The sequence below is a fragment of the Lissotriton helveticus genome, chromosome 12 (assembly GCF_964261635.1).
Source record: "Lissotriton helveticus chromosome 12, aLisHel1.1, whole genome shotgun sequence".
Classification (NCBI taxonomy): Eukaryota; Metazoa; Chordata; class Amphibia; order Caudata; family Salamandridae; genus Lissotriton; species Lissotriton helveticus.
The window spans coordinates 483,880,727-483,899,639 of NC_136073.1; positions in this window are offsets into that span (position 1 = coordinate 483,880,727).

Genomic DNA, 18,913 nt, shown 5'->3' on the forward strand with positions numbered 1-18,913 from the left:
CGATATTGGGGACGAGGCCGAGCGTGACGCGGCGGACCTCTTCATGCAAACGCTTGAGGTTTTCCGCCACCTCACGGAACAAAAACCGGAAGTTAAGATTACAGTTCCCGAAACGACGGGGTCCTCATCAGAAGTAGGCAACACCATGATGCCTATCAGAGAAGCCGCCCCTTACTGGGTTTCCCCACGAGGTCAGGGAACGAACGACGATATCAACCATGCAGATGCAAAGGGGAGGGTTGTGTACAACTGGGTTTATCAACCATGGGACCGGCAAGATATTTTAACTTTTAGGCAAACCCTACCCGATTTAAGAAAGAACCCGACAGCATTTTATACCGAACTAGGTACAGCCTTAGGCTCGACCATAATGACTCTAGCGGACATTGACTTGTTTTTCGGGTTATGTCTGCCGGCTGATGTGTGGAAGCAAATCCGAAAAGCCGACCACACAGATCTGTTCGGACATACCTGGAATCAACTCAGTGAACTAGATAGGCAACGGGAGCCCGGAAAGAAACCTGTAAAAGACATACTGGAACTCCCGGACAAAATAGTTCAGAAGCTAAAGACATTGATCCCAGAGAAGAAGGTAGACTGGTCGGTAGTCAGGGCTTGCCGTCAGAAACCCCAGGAAGACGTATCTCGATGAGAACCAGTGTGCGTTTTGCAAAGGATTTGGTCATTGGAAGTCTCAATGCCCGGTCCTCCTGGAAATGCTTAAAAATAAAGAGACAAGAGACATGGCAAATGGCCCCAAAACTAGAGGGCAGGGGCGAGGGCACACCCACGACACCAACAATGACAGACCTGGCAGACCGAACACATTTGACCGCCCCCGACAGAACCAGTGCCAACAGTCTGACTGCGACAACACTCACGACTTTGCATAGGACTGCCAAGGGCAAGGAAGGGATCCAGTCGAGCTCTATGTTGACCAGCAAGGTCCTTACGTCACCGCTAAGGTCCTAGGTACAAAGTCTCCATTTCTGGTAGACACTGGCGCGACACGTAGTGCGTTATCTAAACGACTGATTCCAAGGGCACCCTTGTCTGGCTCACACATAACATCAATAGGCTTTGATGGAACGCCCTCCACTAACCCTTTATCCGCACCGGTTTCCTTCGACTTGGACAGTAATCCCACTGACACGACGTTTCTGCTTTCCTCCAACACCCCCGATGCCATTATGGGACTTGATTTAGTAAAGCATTTCCGAGCTACTATCAGGTGTTCACAGGACGGGGTTCGGGTCATCCTGTACGATAACCCGACCCTGCTCAGACATCATCATGCACTACACATGTCTTCCATCTCAGACGCTGACGCATCCTTACTTGACTCTCTACCTCTGTATCTGTGGGCTAAAACGGACGCTGATGTAGGACGAATGATGATCGACCCCGTGCGCATAACTGTCCGCCAAGATGCGATACTCCCAAAACTCCCACAATATCGGATATCGCCCGAAGGTGAGAAGGCATTGGTAATGATTATTCAGTCCCTGGTAGAGGCAGGAGTGGTAGAGGAAGTAGTCAGCAATATTTGCAACAGTCCCATCCTACCCATTGTGAAAAAGCAGGGCGAGGGAGATGAGAAAGCGTACCGCTTCATCATCGACCTTCGAGAGGTCAACAAGGTAGTTGTACCCCAGTACCCTGTAGTCTCAGATATCGCCACCATTCTGACCCTGATTCCTTCCACAGCCACCTCCTTCACTGTTATTGACCTCAAAAACGCGTTCTTCTCCATCCCCATCCACCCGGACAGCCGCTACCTTTTCGGCTTCACGTTAAAATCCCGCTCATATAGATTTTGTAGAGCTCCCCAAGGCTACACAGAAAGTCCCAGCATCTATAGCCAGGCCCTCAAGAGACAGCTGGACGCCGTTCAGCTACCGGAGGTACGTCGATGACATCCTTTTGGCGGCCGACACCACTCCACTTGCAGTCATAGCCGCCCTCCAACTCCTGCACTTCCTCGCGGAAAATGGCCACAAGGTCTCCAAAAAGAAGTTGCAATTCTGCCAACCCCAGGTCACCTACCTAGGCCACCTCTTGTCCAAAGACGGGAGAAAGCTTACACCCGATCGGATTCAGGCCATTCTGGAAACCCCCGTCCCAAAGACCCAGAAACAAGTCCGCTCCCTGGTAGGCCTCACCTCCTTCTGCCGGCAGTGGTTGCCAAATTTCAGCCTCATTGTAAAGCCACTACTTTCCCTACTAGCCAAAGATATCCCCTTCCCACTCCCTTGGATCCCCGAATGCCAATCGTCCTTCAAAGAACTTCGAGATGCCCTTTGTTCTGCACCGGTCCTAGGAACCCCCGATTACACAAAGCCCTTCTCTCTCTACACTCACGAAAGGGAGGGGTGCGCTTTGTCTGTCCTGACTCAAACCATTGGCCCCAAGCAATGACCATGTGCCTATTTCTCTGCCACCCTTGACCCCGTAGCGAGAGCCTTGCCTGCCTGCCTTCGAGCCGTAGCTGCCGCTGCTGTCTCTATCCGACAGAGTGAGGGGATCGTACTCTCGAATTCCCTCACGGTATTAGTGCCCCATGCTGTTGACACCCTCTTGAACCAGACTAAGACGCAACACCTGAATAGCGCCCGACTGACTGGATATGAACTGACTCTGCTTGCACCCCACATCACGCTGAAAAGATGCACCACACTGAACCCAGCCACTTTGTTGCCCCTGCCCGAAAACGACCCGAACGTCCCCCCTATACATGACTGTGTGACCCTCACAGACGAACAGACTAGGAGTAGAGTTGACCTCCAAGACACCGCCTTCATGGACCCTGACGGAGAGCTATGGGTAGACGGTTCTTGCATAAAACTCCCCGACGGCACCACCTCAGCTGCCTATGCAGTTACCACAGCCCAAACCGTAGTTGAAACTGCCCGCATCGCGCAGCGATCCGCACAGGCGGCAGAGCTGATTGCCCTCACGCGAGCATGTATTATAGCGACAGGGACTACTGCAAACATTTACACGGACAGCCAGTACGCCTTCGGAGTGTTTCACCATTTTGGACTCTTATGGAGGGAGAGGGGATTCCTGACGTCCCACGGCACGCCCATCCTCCACGGAGATTTAGTCTCCGCCCTGATTGAAGCAGTTCTCCCTCCCAAACGATTAGCGGTAATCAAATGTCAGGCACACAAGAAGGTGACAGACTTAGTCGGACAGGGAAACGCGTTGGCCGACATCACTGCCCGAACCACAGCTGAGAATAGGACAATGACACGTATGTATGTGACCAGGTCACAAGCAGAAAAATGGACTGACGTTAGGGAAACGATTAGGGACATCCAGATGGCCAGCTCACCACACGAATTGACTGAATGGGCACGGGTGGGATTGAAAGACGAGGAAGACGAGGAAGGCTGCTGGCGGACGAAGGACACCAACAAATGGTTGCTACCCAATTCATACTTGATCCCCATACTGACTATGGCACACTCCCCCGCACACATAGGATCTGCCCCCATGATCGAACTCATCTCCAGGGTTTGGCACAACGACAAGATTCCCGACTCAGCCAGACGCCTGGTCCAGCAATGCCTTATCTGTTTGCAACACAACCCTGGGAAAGGAACTGTGGTACCCCGGGGAGGGTTTGGGGTCCCCGACCATCCCTTTGAGGTCTGACTAAAACATTGTCTGTCATTCATCAGCAGGTGCAGCAGGCCATCCCCGATGCTTCCAGGGGTCCGGGTCACGATATCCAACCGGGAGATTATGTGCTGATCCGGAATTTCCAACGGACAAAGAGTCTGGAACCCCGGTGGACGGGCCCCTGGCAAGTACTGATTACCACCCGAACGGCTCTTCGAGTGGAGGGGAAGCGACACTGGCTACACGCGCACCACTGTAAGAAGGTCTCCTCGACCCTGACCACAACGGAAAACGTCAGCACCCAAGAAGAACTGCTGAACAAAGACCGGCCATCATTGAACTGTTATCCTGATATCGAGGCACTCGAACTTGCAAAATTCTCTGATCCCACTGTACCATCCAGGGAAGGGTATTTCCTGCGTCGAAAGGAGGGAGCTTCGGCTAAGTAGACCACAGACTAAGTTGAATCTCAGAACGGTAGCCTAAACACAACCAAGGGTTACACGAAGAGAGGCTAAACGAAGTCAGCGGTTCTGCCCACTACCGAGCACCTTGAAGATGATGGAAGCGCCAGATAAGAAGACAACGGAATCAACAGGAAATACCCGTTATCGGAATCCAAAGACTGACAGTATACACAAATCGAAGACAATTGTTCTTTTCATTGTCCTCCTCTTTTGCCTCCTCTTCATGACTTCTTTCTGGATCATGGAAGAGAGCGCACCCGCTCATCAGATATTGCTGACCACTGCACAGCCAACTACTACGAAGGAGCATCACCTGTTCTCCCTTTCGCCTCAGCTCCGAGAAAGGCGTAAGGAGTTCTGGAACAATTCCTTCGTGCAACTGTTGCACCAACACAACCTTGCCGCCAACGCCACAAACTGCTGGATCTGCGGGTTGCTCCCGCATGCCACCGGACACTCCATCCCTTTCATCCCTTCCCCTTTCTCAGTTCACGGTTCTTGCCTTGCCTGGTTGACCCTCTTGCAAGAGAGCTACAGGGACAACGGTACTTCCGGTCAGACAGTATCGCACTTCTACCACGGGTTCTGGCTGAACAAAACCGGAAGGACTTCTGCTCCCTTTTGTCCTTTGACCTCTGGCTCCTCCTTCCAGATGGACATCCCTGCCAAGGAACGAGTCAAAATGCAGGTGTTCCATAATCCAGCCAGACCCACCTTCTCCTACTTACGGAAACGAACTGCTGCCACTCTGACGGTGGCTCTGTCTGTTATCAATGTCACGGGCCTCGTGTGCCTCGAAGGCTTGGGAACACAGCCGGTGGGTCACAGCTCCTGCCACATCACCAGAACATTGGACGCCATCGATCCCCCCTCCTTTGTTGCTTCTCCGAATATGTACTTTGTTTGCGGCACCAAAGCTTATACTTGGCTTCCAAAAAGCTGGGGGGGTACCTGCTACGTCGCCTTCGTTCTCCCTCCAACGTATGTGGCCCCAGCAAACTACCACAGACAGAAGCGCGCAAAAGACATTGAACAAGCCGACTCCACTGGAGCACAGTTCTTGGATGCAGTGAAGGGACTGGTTCCTCTGTGGGGCCCAATGGCAAACAGCCGCGCCATCCGCCACCTGACCCAGGCAGTAGAAACAACCATGAACATCACGGCTGGCATCCTCACTAACAATACGGCCGAACTTCAGGCAATCCGCCTGGTGGCTCTTCAGAACCGCCTTGTTCTAGATGTGGTTCTAGCTGACCGAGGAGGAGCATGCCGCATCATTGGGTCCAGCTGTTGCACCTACGTGCCAGATAACTCGCCCTCAGTCTACAAAGCAATCGAACACCTCCACAGACTTTCCTCAGAGGTTCACCAGGAACAGGAAGGATGGTCGCTTGGAAGCTGGTTTTGGGGCACCTTGAAGGACTGGGGATGGAGGTTATTCACATTTATATTGATACCGGTCGTGATATTGTGTGGGTGTTGCCTAGGTATTCAATGTTTGCCACCTCTGTGTTCGCTCATTGCTAACTGCATGTGCCCTAAGACTTCGGACTTCAAAACTGAACACATGAAAGCATTCTATGACCTCGAAATAAGAAATATAATGGGGATTGACGTAAATTGACAAGCTGGCTAGATATGTTGAAAAGGGAGGACTGTTAAAATCTAGATTGTGGCGTAAACATTATCGGCGCCATCTTGTCTCCTTTCGGATCCATGCGTGCGCATAAGCAGCAGCCATTTTGAATGCCATGACCCCTCTGCCTACTGCCGATAGCCAGCGCGTCTCGCCCCCTCACCCCCGGCTTCGCAAGCACACCCCCCCCCCTTTTTCGACAGCCCCCGGTCTCTCCTGCTTGGCCCTAAACGCACCTCCAGCGTGACCCTGCCTCCGAGCCACATCCCGTGCTGAACCCCCCACACCATTTCATCTCATTCATAAAACAGGCCCCTTTGATAACCTCTTCCTCCTTGCCCAATTGTTCGGCCCGACCCCAGGCCCTCACTTAGCCCAACAGATGCGGTTTATTGCCTCTACAGTAGGACCTCGCCTCACTTCAAAGGAGCGGGGATTAATCAATGCCCTCACACCCCTAGATCCGATCGATTACCCGCATTTCTGTTCCCAGCGGAATACCCAGCTGCGCGATAGCCATCATGCTGAGATTAGGGGTGGGGACTCCTACTGTAGATATGTGTGGGAGCGGACCTGAACCGGGGATTCCAAAGACGCCTTTCTCCGGACTTCAAAGCATTACTAAGAATGTGTTGCATGTAATAAAGTAATAAACCAGTGTATAAGAGGCCAAGCCTCAGAGATGTCTAGAGAGAGCACCTCGAGAAGATACCCTGTTGTCTGATTTGACGTGTTCTGTTCCGTCGGAAATAAACTCCTGTTTCCTGCCTTCCAGTCTCCAGCGCCTGCCTCTTTATTTGGGTAATCGTGAGTTGGGTGAGAAGCGGCTAACGCCGGGCAAACCTAGAAAAGGGGTAAACGACCTGATCTGCCTGAACCCTTTTTCATCAAGATCAGTAAGTAAACATAGCTCTCTTGTCCATGACCACCCTTGACAAACATTTGGTCTGGCTTTGGTGTGAATCTTGAACACACTTTGACCTACGGACCCAGAATGGCAATAATATTGCTGTATCAGGTCATTGTGGTAAAATAGATGGAGGTCTAGATATCATAAAAACAAAGTGTGCACAGTAACTTCTTCAAACTACCTAGTCTGTATTTGATCCTTGCCACAATATATTGCCCCCAGGATACAACTAAAATATTGCGGCTGAATTTTGGGATCCATTCTGTGGTTCTAGAATGAATAAAAAACTCTTAATAATGCGGCAAGTGCCAATAAACAATTGTCTGGTTTTCAGTATAAGCCCCAGTTTGGTCTTCTTGTACACCTCCTTTCCGCTATATCCACCTGACAAGTCAGATGTGTTAGGAATGCAACCATTGCTGCTATACTTTTTAAGATGGAATTTCATTAGACTGAGTTAACTGTTGTCAGAAGTGATGGTCAGTTCAAACTATATTTCACAACAACATGGTGACGGTATCCTTGACTCTTTGTCAAGTGCCTATCACTGTTCTGTTCATACCGAAGCACTAAGAAATTAACTGTACTCCCAAGTTATAAATCAAACATGTTAACATTAACCCCTTCCATGCGGGGCTAATATCCCCGAGGCGCGGGGGTTAGGGGGCCGTGCGCGGCGCCGTGGTGTTCGTGACGAGCTCAGCTCGTCATGAGGCACAGTGGAGCTGTGCTCATGACGAGCTGAGCTCTTCACGACTCCGCCCACTCCCATGGAACGCCCGCACAGGAGGGGCATTTGCCCCGCGTGGGCATTCCGCTGCAGTTATGACGAGCTCAGCTCGTCATGAGCACAGTTCCACTGTGCCTCATGACGAGCTCAGCTCGTCATAAGTGCCGAAGGGGTTAAAATAGGAGGCCTAGTCAAAGATACATTTTGCTCTGCACCAACATATTGAACAGACAACGGATATATAATAAAAGCAAAGATAACTCAGAGTTGCACAAGTTACTGATGAAACCAGTGTAAGACCGTGAAAACATGCAAAGCATCTAATGTCAAGTAGTGCTATTGTACACAATAATGCCAAGAGAGGCTGGCATTGTATTTAACATCTTTAACCCCTTCCATGCTCATGACGGAACGGTTCCGTCATGAGCGTCGGTTAAGCTGTGCTCATGACGGAACCGTTCCGTCATGACCACACCCGTTTTTAAGAACGTTCAGCACAGCGCGAAAATTTGCGCCGCGCTGAACGAGTTAATGTGATTGAATGTTGAATATACAGTTGAATATACAATGTTGAATATACAGTCTATAAAGTTGGCTATTGTGTTCTTCACACAACAACATTTTGTAAAATGTGTTGGAGAGTTGCGTGATTATTTCATTTCATGTTCTGCTTGATTCCTATGTGTTACATGTTAACCTTGTACTTTGTGCTTCATGATAGGATCAGCCAGTTTCTTTAGTGTGTTTGGGTATTGGGAAAGGTGCAAATCCAGTGTTTTCTTGAATACTTTGTTGCCCTTTGTTGGTTGTTTATTTCACTTAGTTGCATGTACGCTTCTGTGAACTGAGTGGCACAATGTGTTAATGTGTTGTTTTAATTTCATGAGGGATCAGGGATGTTGTAGTATTATTTGGTTTCATGCAGACCTATCTGGGGCCAGCAGTTTTTCTTTCTTTGGAGATATTTGGTGGTCGATTTGTGTTACGTGGGCCACTAGTGTTTGGGGTCTTGCTAGTTGTGATGCAGGTATAGGATCCACATCCCGGCTATCATTTCTTTTTTGGAGATCTCTCTATGCAGAAAGCTGTCCTATGGGCTGACTTTGCAGTGATGACCCTTCTTCTAAAATACTTTTTTGCTTATAGCTGGTAAACACAAGGTTGTTCAAGGATTACTGTACTTGAGTTTTTGCCCTGTATATTAAATGGTATTGTGTTTTCATGTCATAGCTTTAGTTAGATGTCTGTTAGTTGGGAGGGTATATATTGAGGCCCAGATGTATTTAAAGTGAGCCTAGTTCTTGTGCCACCCAAGGGGACACAGGGCGACGCAAAACCTAGAATGGGATTTACTAAGCCACGCAAGGCCACCTTACGTGGCCCTGCGTGACTTGGTAAATCTGGAGTAATGCAAGGCAGCACAAGTCACTGCCTTGTGTTCCTCTGCTTGGTAGGGGTGTTACATAGGTGAAGAACTAGAATTGTATGCCTTCCCACCAGTGGGCGATGAGGAGAAATATCTTTATTTCTCCTTGTTCTTTCCTCTCTCTAAGTGTGCTGAATGATGCAGCACACTTAGAAAGAGGAAAATGCCTCCAATGAAAATGTGCCTAAGGAAAAGGCCTCTAATGCCTCTAAGACGTCCCTTCCTGCACTAAAACAATGCTGCCTTTAAAGCTGGCCCCCTTGCTCCATGACTTAAGGGTGCCTGTGCTGGCGCTAGGTTGCAGATTGTGCACAGCCTGCAAAGGCAGAGGACATAAATGCACCCTATCTTGATAGATATGGTGCATTCCTGCCCTTTCCCTTTCACACAGAGCAGCGCAGCAAGTTGTCTTGTTGCATTGTGTGAAAAAAGTTTTAAAACTGGCCACCAGTGTTTTGATGGTGTATGTGTCCATGTAAGTTGACTCAGTTGTTGATGGATATATATTTTTTTAAACTCAAGTAAGGTAATTCTTTTGTTGGGAGATTTGTACTTTAAGTGTGTTTGTGTGCTATGATTTGATGAGGAATTTATAGTTTCGTAGTTTTAGAGTTCTTTGTGGCATTCATACTTTATTGTTGTCTATGTGCTTTATGCTACTAAAGTGTAGCACATTTCTCTGCAAGATAACTCAGGTTGGGTTGTGTCTTTTCACAATAGACGATGGTTTGTGTGAGTGTGTGTGTGTTTGTTCATCCCCATGATGTTATTGTGAGCCTACTAGGTTTTTACCAGCTTTGATGATACATAACTCTGGGAGATATATTACAGTTCTTTTCAACCTCAAGCAAAGATTTGTCTTAACTGAAAATTCCTAAAGAGAGAAGCACACTAATCTTTTCTAAATCTATTTCATTTTAGAGCACTCCAAGAATGTTTTTCTATAGTCCAATGCTATTAATTACAGGTCGTAGTGGATTCATTTATAGCAAAATCCGACAACATTTTCAAAGAAAACAGCTTCAGTATTGTGTAGAAAAAAAGGATTTAATGTTCATTCTTATTTCTGCTGAACAAACATAGGACAACCAGCCGAGCCAACGTGTTTCTTCCCGTCCTGTAACTTCATCAAGTCTGAAAGAAACCATTTGTACACCGTAAATACAATGAAAAATGTGACATAAAATTTGAAACACTAAAAGCAAATATACAGTTATTTGCACCAACAAATAACTTCAACTAGAATAAATGTTCATGCCACTAACACCCGTTATCCTTTTTTATTTTTAAATACAGAGGACAAAAATAAAATTGTTCAGATTCATTCTAATTGTTCATATTATTGTACACCACTTCATTTTGTTGCATGTGCAGTCAACTAATCAAAACACGCTTCTATTAGGACCAAATACAAATTTATGTTAATACAATATTTATCCTCCTATTGCCTATGACACAATTTTAAGAAGCATGGTTTTATATTACAATTCATAATAAATTATTGCAAAAACGTACATCATATCAATCATAAGCAATCAAATGATAATCCATCCTCTTGTTCGATCTATGGACAAGTAGGTAGGTATTGCTTATGTTTGACAGTTTTGCACAACCTGTAGTAAAGACGATAGAAGCCACTATCACTCTTTCTTACCATATCCTTCTGCTCATGTAATATTATATGTCCCATTAGTTTTGTGAAGCAAAACAAAAATCTATCCAGTAGCCAAAATCCCCACCCAGCCCCAACTGGTTATTGGCTTGTACTTCGGACATCAAGACATGAGTAACAATGCCATCTTGGACAGAGAGCTTCAGCTTCCGCTTTATGCCTTTAATCCAACATTTAAAATCAAATTCACTATGTAACATGCAAGTGTAACATCCATTGACCATATATCTCTTATAGATATACACTCTGGAGTTAGCCAACATTTCATATTGAACTCTTACTGGCCCCAAACAAAATATCTCCAATATTATGCGCAATCAACCAATAAGTTGTAGCGACTTGCAAATATAACCCATTGGAACCATCGTCGTTTTGGACCCAGCAGCCCAAACTGAGTATATACTCCAAATTAGTCACACAAACACCAGCACCATCTTGGGCAGGACGAGTCTCCCCTCATACCATTATTCAAACTATTACTCCAGACAGGATTTGCTGAATTTGCTGACTTACATATATATGGGCAGATTTATGAGACAGTTGTGTCACATTTGCACCATGCAACATGGTACATGTGTGACGCAAACCTCTAAGTCAGATTTTTGAAGCCATGCAAAGCCACTTTGCATGGGTGTTCCTATGCAACTCCCATGGTTTTTGACACATTCCCAGATTTACCAGACCTTGTAAACCTGGGAGTGAGCCAAAAGAATACACCTTTCACAGGAGAGACGTAACAATGAGAAATATCTTTATTTTTCCTTGTTACTTTCTCTTTCTATGTGTGCTACCTTCTGCATGGACAGCCAACTTTGTGCCAGCGCAGGGGTAACAGTCCCAAATATGGCACATTCCTGCCCTTACCCAGTGATGCAGTGCACCACAGCAAGGTGACTTGCTGTGCTTCATTGTGCCATTATTTAGTAAATATGCCTCCAAGGGCCAGATGTAGGTAATTCATATTTACCGACTCTTAAATACCGAATTTTACCGATTCGGTATTTAAGAGTCGGTAAATATGAAGGGGGGAGATGTAGGTATTTCAGATTCTGTAAATACCGAATCGTTAAGATTCGGTATTTACCGAATCTGTAAATACCGAATCTGTATTTCCTATTGATTCCTATGGGCTGTGAAGCCCATAGGAATCAATGGGAAATACTCTGTAATTACAGAATCGGTAAATACCGAATTTTGCAAGGGTGCAGGGGGTGTCACTTTGACACCCTCTGGCACCCCAAAAATAGGCATGTGCGCCATGTGGCACACACACATGCCCTAAGGGCATGTCTGTCTGTCACATGGCTAGGTGTGCATGCACACCAGAATTCGGTATTTTAACACCCAATTGGATTGGGTGTTAAAATACCGAATCTGAAAGGCCTGCGGCACTCAAAGATGTGCTACCTACATGTGCTTTTACAGACTCGGTATTTTTACCGAGTCTGTATTTACCGAATCGGTAATTTTACCGAATCTGTATATACAGATTCGGTAAAATACCGATTCTGTAAAGCATGCTCCTACATCTCAAAATCCAATTACCGGTCGGTAACGGCCGAATTCGGCCGTTACCGACCGGTAATTGGCCACCTACATCTGGCCCATAGTGTGTATCATCCATACAATTCTTGTAAATGCACAATCATTAATTAACACAAAACTCATATTATACACGTGCTACCAGGACCAAATTGCATGGGTCACCATTCCCATAAATGTGACCACTCTCAAACAGTTCCAATAAAAATTGTTGCCATTTTGAATCAGGCATGATCCATCATTTTAACATCCATCTTTCTTCTCCCAGAAGTAAAGAATCACTACCTTCCATGTCCACCATATCTAAATCAGTATGCTCAATATCGACCAATGAGTGCACTTAGCATAAGTAAACACTGCTCTGTTGTCCCCATACCTTTCTTAGCAATTACATATGTTGCAGTGGAATGTGGTTTTGGGCCACAATTTTGATTTTCTACTCTAGTCATATATTTAGTTTCTCTTGACACTCACTTGGCCCTCCGATGGATCTTGTTTTATGGCACTGAGGAGATGAAAATGAAAGATTAACGCCTATCCAACGAGGATCAGGAATCGAATAACCAACTCATAAATTAATAATTAGATTCATCTATATGACTCTCAATACCAAGCTAAATAAATAAAGAACTATTACTGCTAGTCCGAACCTTCTTAAGAAATCTAGCCAAATTAAAATCATGCAAAGCAACAATTTGGTTAAAGGAATACAAAACAATAATATTAATACTTGATGATTTGAGATCTCCCTATATTGACTTTTCCCTGTCATTAATCACTAAATTGGAATGCACCATCACCTTTCAGGAGATGAGTCAAGAAAAACTCAGAGTCTATGATTTAGTTAAAAGTAAAATGTATCAAAGATGTATAAGTAGTGCATCATTAATGAACATCTAAGCTCTAAGCAGTGCTAGTCAATTCAATTTGCGTAGGGTTGCCATAAAGTGACAAAAAGCTCTGGAAAGTTCCGCAAGCACATAAGCCATAACAGCTCATAGGCAGAGTTCTATCGAGAAAGAGTCCACAAGTGGCGCACACAGCATATCCATCAGTCCAACAAGAAAGCTGGTAAAGTTCCTAAAGTTCCCAAAGGCAGTGATCATCAGGAAGTTATGCCAAATCCATAAGAATCATCTGCCTAATCTGCTCCAAGTCAAAAGTTTTTCTCCTCCTCTATGTTCAGAACAATGTGTATTGTAATCCTCTAGTTTTGGTGGTGACACCTCCTGTGTCACCTCATCATGTCAGACCACTCAGTCCATTGGTCAGTTCATGTAGGATGATTGTTGGTAGACATAAAGAAGACACATATTGTAGAATAGGAGTGGTGCAAAGCACATATTTTTTCAGATCATCCGGCAAATATGAACTTCCGAACAATGATCCTTTATCAGTAGGCACATGAATGAGTTAAAGAGGACAGTTTCCATAGCAAATGTTTTCAAAGTATGAACAGTGTAGCAGATAGTCCTTGTATGCGAGTGATAACTCCTTTAATAAAACACAATCTCTCTTCACATTGTGAGTTTATGAAACTTTCTCACAATTGTTGGGCAGCACAGCATAGGGAATGAAATAGCCTATAAGAAAGTCAATTTAAAATGTGCAGAATATAAATCAATAGAAATATGCAGGTTATAAAAGGAAATCAGCATTCTAAAACTATTTCAGCTTATAAGTATTCAGAATATTGTTATTTGTTGGATTGCAGAGATCACATGCAAGTATGGCACATTACTGCATTTTCAAAGTACTAACATGTAAAATAATTTGAAATCATAAAATATTAATATAGTTTCAAATGATTTACATTAGTACATACATAAAGATCATAATCTGAAGGTTTCGGAATAGTTGCACTAAATATGACTATGCAGCACCACTTTTTCTCTTGTCACTTTCGGTGCACATTTTTATAAATGCAATGACGAAATTCGGAATGAAAACCTTTCAATATCACATGCAAATATATCTAAATCATGTTAGATTTAATTAATTCTTCACACCCATCATTATTTTGAGAAGAATGTTTAGCAGTCTCATAACACCTAAGTACATCACATTAACCTTTTAACATACATTGAATTAGCAACTAAAACTGGTTAAAATTAAGAACCTGTATTATTTTAATGTACATGATTTTATCTATCCTACAATTTATCTGCAGACCTTTATGAAGCAGTAACTAAATACTCTCACATATTAATTCTCATATCACTTTACAGTGTGATTAGCGCACGTCTATTCTTGTATTACCCAAAATCTTTCATGATCAGTTTGGATATATATTAAGGGATCTAGTTGCTTATGCACATGTCTCTTTAGCTGAAGTAAACAATTGGAATGTGTTTATTTGCTCCCCTGGGGCTGTCTGGCAAACTGCAAGTTAGCACTCATAGATTTTAACCCGTCAAAGGTCACGCATCACATGACCAATTCAAGCCAGTATATGGGAGGTCAAGATGGGCCCCACCTTGTATTAGTGCCTGAAAAAATGGTCGCCATGTTATCATGGTCAACATCCTGAAAGTTCACTATACATTTACTATTACAGAAATCATATCAGTATTCCCAGAACTCAATTAATCCTCACACCTTGTCTACAAAAACTGTTGCCATCTTCCATGGTCAAAATCTTGAGCACTCACCATACTTTTACTATTGCAGAAACCACATCAATATTCTGTTTCCTCAATTAGTCCTTACACCTTAACAAACAAGTCTTACCCACCTTTAGGTTGTTACCACATACTCCAATTCACATATCTTACTCTTCAAGAATTGGATGAAGTCACTTCCATGGCCAATTAAAACTTGGAGTCATCAGTTCACAATGCCACACTTTGGACTACTCTTTAAACGGTTAACTGACATCTATTTACATTGTATGGCTCTGGAATGCTCCACTCCATTCCTATGATTTACTACACCGTGAAGTATCTACCAAATCATACACCAACAAAAGAAAAACAAAATAACATTTTATATTTATCAGACTACTGAACAGTGTTTGACTACCACTACACAGATCATAAAAAATAGTGTAGTTCAATCTCTGTATCTAGCCATCTCACCACAACTCGTAACCTACAAATCTATCTCGCTTCAAGTTGTCAAAGGCGAACATTCACGCTAATCTCTGCATACCATGAAACCTAACAACACAATACGGATGGCATTCCTTAATGCGTTTCCATGAAGATGAATTACAATCTAATTTTTCAATGGCTCTACAATGTTCCTGAATGTGAATTGTAGGAGCTCTTACTATACTGTCCACACATGTTTTTGAGCAACAACAGATGATTCTACAAACAACACAAGAATTGTTTCAGTTGATAAATTGGTGTACACCGGACATTCCTACAGAGTTATAACTAAATGTCACCAATGTATTTATGCCATATTTACACATGTTGCACATCTGATTATGTGAAAAAACATTTGGGTGGATCAGGGAGCCATTTTTTGATCTGCAGTCTATGTTTAAGCTAATTCTTAGCTACTCTTTGCCTGATGGTCATGCTTTTTCGACATGTGATCAGTGGTTTGGTTGTAATATGTTCTGCAAGACCCGGCACCCCAACCAGTAAATGACAATGTTTCTTCAAAGTTCTATAAACAGCGCCATGTTGTGCATTAAAAGTAGTAATAAACAGTGGTCTTTTTTGAGCCATAATAGGAGTCTGCTTCTGAAGCGTCGGGTAGCTATTCCCCATCAGAAATGTACATTCAGCATCTTTCAAGAGAGAATCACTATACCCTCTAGGCCTTATTCTGTCCTTAAGATTCCTCACACCTCTTGAATGTTTCACCCTCACTGCAATTACAGCAAATAATCACCATTTCTTCAAAGTCATCTTTTCTTCCTGAAATGTATTAGCTTCTTTTAAACCACAAATCCCTAATCATTTTTTCGGTTAAAGAGCCCTGTCCCCATTTTCACAGACCACCTACTACTATCTGTACTTTTTGATCTATGGATGCCAAAGACTATCAAGTTATCAACCAATGATATTTAAAATCCAGATTACAAACTTAAACCTTCTGGTTCGCTAGTAGATTGCTGTCCTCCATTTCTTCAAGGAGATACCCAGATCTTGAAGCTAACTTTGCAAACTAAATTTACCATGGATAGGTTCCATGGCCCATTGAAACTGTCAAGGACTTGGTCCTCGCAGACAAAACCTACCTTATCACAAAATTACCTTGCAATTGTCGATACAGTAGATTCTCTCCCTTATCCAACGAAAGCCATATCACCATCCATCATTGTCTAACTATGAACTTTACTGGAAACCAACCAGTCAGCGGGAACACAAAGGATTTAAATTTTTGGTAAGACCGGATTTTGAACATCCGACTGTCGAAAAAAGATGGAGGATGCGTCAACTGTTTAAGCCCTTTGAAAAACTTGGAGCTACTGTCTATCTCCAGAACCCCGCGAGACTGAAAATCATATATAAAGGAATAACGCAAAGCTTCACTAGCGAGGTTCAAGCCCAAGACTACCTGAGAGAAATAACAGAAGTTGGGGCAAGGAAGTCTGGAAAAACCAGCACAAGTACAAATATAGACTGATAACGCACAATGAGTATTGTGAACCTGTGACTTTTACATAAGTACATTTGGGGGAGAAATTGTGCACGGGGTTGATAAATATAAAAATTGTTGAATTTGTTAATTACACAACCACATAAAGCTCAACTATCACATTTTAGATACACAGGGTTAGGACGGGGAAGGGTGCTAACGCAGGCGGATCACTGGGACACCCACACCCGGGTACCAACGCACCTGGGGTGCCTCATCGGATGGAAAGGGGGGTGGGGGGCTCTGGGTGGGAGGGGGGGTTGAGCGAGCAGGGACAACTAGGTAGGGGGGGGTAGAACAGGATGGGGGGAAAGGAAGGGAGGAAGGAGAAAAATAGGTAAAAAAAAAAAAGAAAAATACCCTTATGGGACACATTGAGTATACTAACCTTAGCAAAATAGAAAGAACTAAAAAAGCAGGGGGTTTATTTTTCAGAGTCTATAAGAAAAACTCTAATGTCTAGGATCAGCATATTGTCAATGAACATATGCGGCCTCAATGATATTAAAAAAACACAAAAAAACGCAGAGGGTCTAAGAATTTCGGGGCCGAATATCGTGTGTCTCCAAGAGACACATATTGAAGAGTCGCAAAAATATCTATTGAAATCTTTAGGATATCGACTTATAGCAGCTACATCACAGGGGACACGCCCCAGGGGGGTCGTAATTTTAGCAAAGGGTGGGGGGCTACAATTTTCCAGGTTCAAAGCGGATACTTTAGGTAGATTTGCAATTACAGAATGTCATATCAATAACGGTGCAGGCAAATTCACGTTATGTACAATATATGGGGATATTATTGACGACCCGGAGGTACTGATTAAGGTGTCCAACGAGTTATTTCACTGGCCCCTTCCTTTGATTCTCTGTGGAGATTTTAATATTCATCTACCCTGTAATTGGTCCACAGATCCTGGGTTTATTTATCAAGGCAGGAAACCAAAGGTTTTTCTTGCTCTTAAAGATTTATGTTTACAACACGGCCTTCTAGATGGCTGGGCCATGGATCATCCGGGCAACCCTGGTTATACCTATTATTTATCTCCACACTCAAAACATGTAAGATTAGACTATCTGCTTCTTTCGAATAGCTTGCGCTCTACATGTCAAATCAATAAACTGCCTAGAATTTTGTCAGATCACAACCCGCTTAAGCTTAACCTAATGAAGGGTCCTGAAAAATCTAACACAAATATATGGACTTTCGAAAGAGCTTTACTATATAATAAAGCATATAATTTACATATGAGAACATGGATTCCCGCTTTCTTATCAGATACTATCGCGTCTACCTCCATCGACATTGTCTGGGACACTCTGAAGGCCGGGGTTCGGGGCGAAACAATGACATTTTCCTTTCACCACAATAAAACCGAAAAAATAAAAATAATCTCACTAGAAGAAGATCTATGTAAAGTAGAAGAAGGACTTATTAAAACGATACAGGAAGGTAATTCAATTGCTAATGCAGAGCGCAAAGTGGCTATTGCTAAGAATAAGATCTTGTCAATATTAATTGATAGAGCAGCTATTAAAGCTAATATCAACAAGGCTAAAATTTACGAGCTAGGGGAAAAAATGTGCCACCAATTAGCTGTCAGAACCCGCGAAGAGACATCTTTTGCTCTAATTAAAGAAATTAGGGACCCGGATTTAGGCCTAAGATCAGATCCAACTGAAATAAGAACATCCTTTCAAAGGTTCTATAAGAACCTCTATCACGAGGATAATACCGAATGTGGTGATCTCAATATGTACTTGGAATCATTTACCCCGTCACACTTGGAAATTACTGATCAGGAGATTTTAGATGGTACAATCACCTATGACGAAATACTCTTAGCAATTAAGGGCCTGGCTACCGGAAAGGCAGCAGGCATGGACGGAATTCCAACCGATTTTTACCTTACATTTGCCCCTCAACTTGAGAATATCATAACTCCCCTTTTCCAAAATATCTTTTCTGGGGGGAACCCGCCAAGGTCGTGGTCCATTGCCAAGATTATAGTATTTACTAAAAAAAACAAAGCTGTGAAAGAATTGGGCGTATATCGACCAATCACACTGATTAACGGGGACTCTAAAATATACTCAAAAATACTGGCAGATCGATTGGCACCCGTAATTCACAATATTGTTTCAGAAAGACAACATGGCTTTGTTCCAGGAAGGTCCACGACTGATCATATACAAAGGGTTATTTCCCTTTTTGATTATACGGGGGTGACAGGAGACCCTATGGCCCTCATACTGCTCGACGCCGAGAAAGCGTTTGATAGGGTCTCCTGGAAATTCCTGTGGGCCG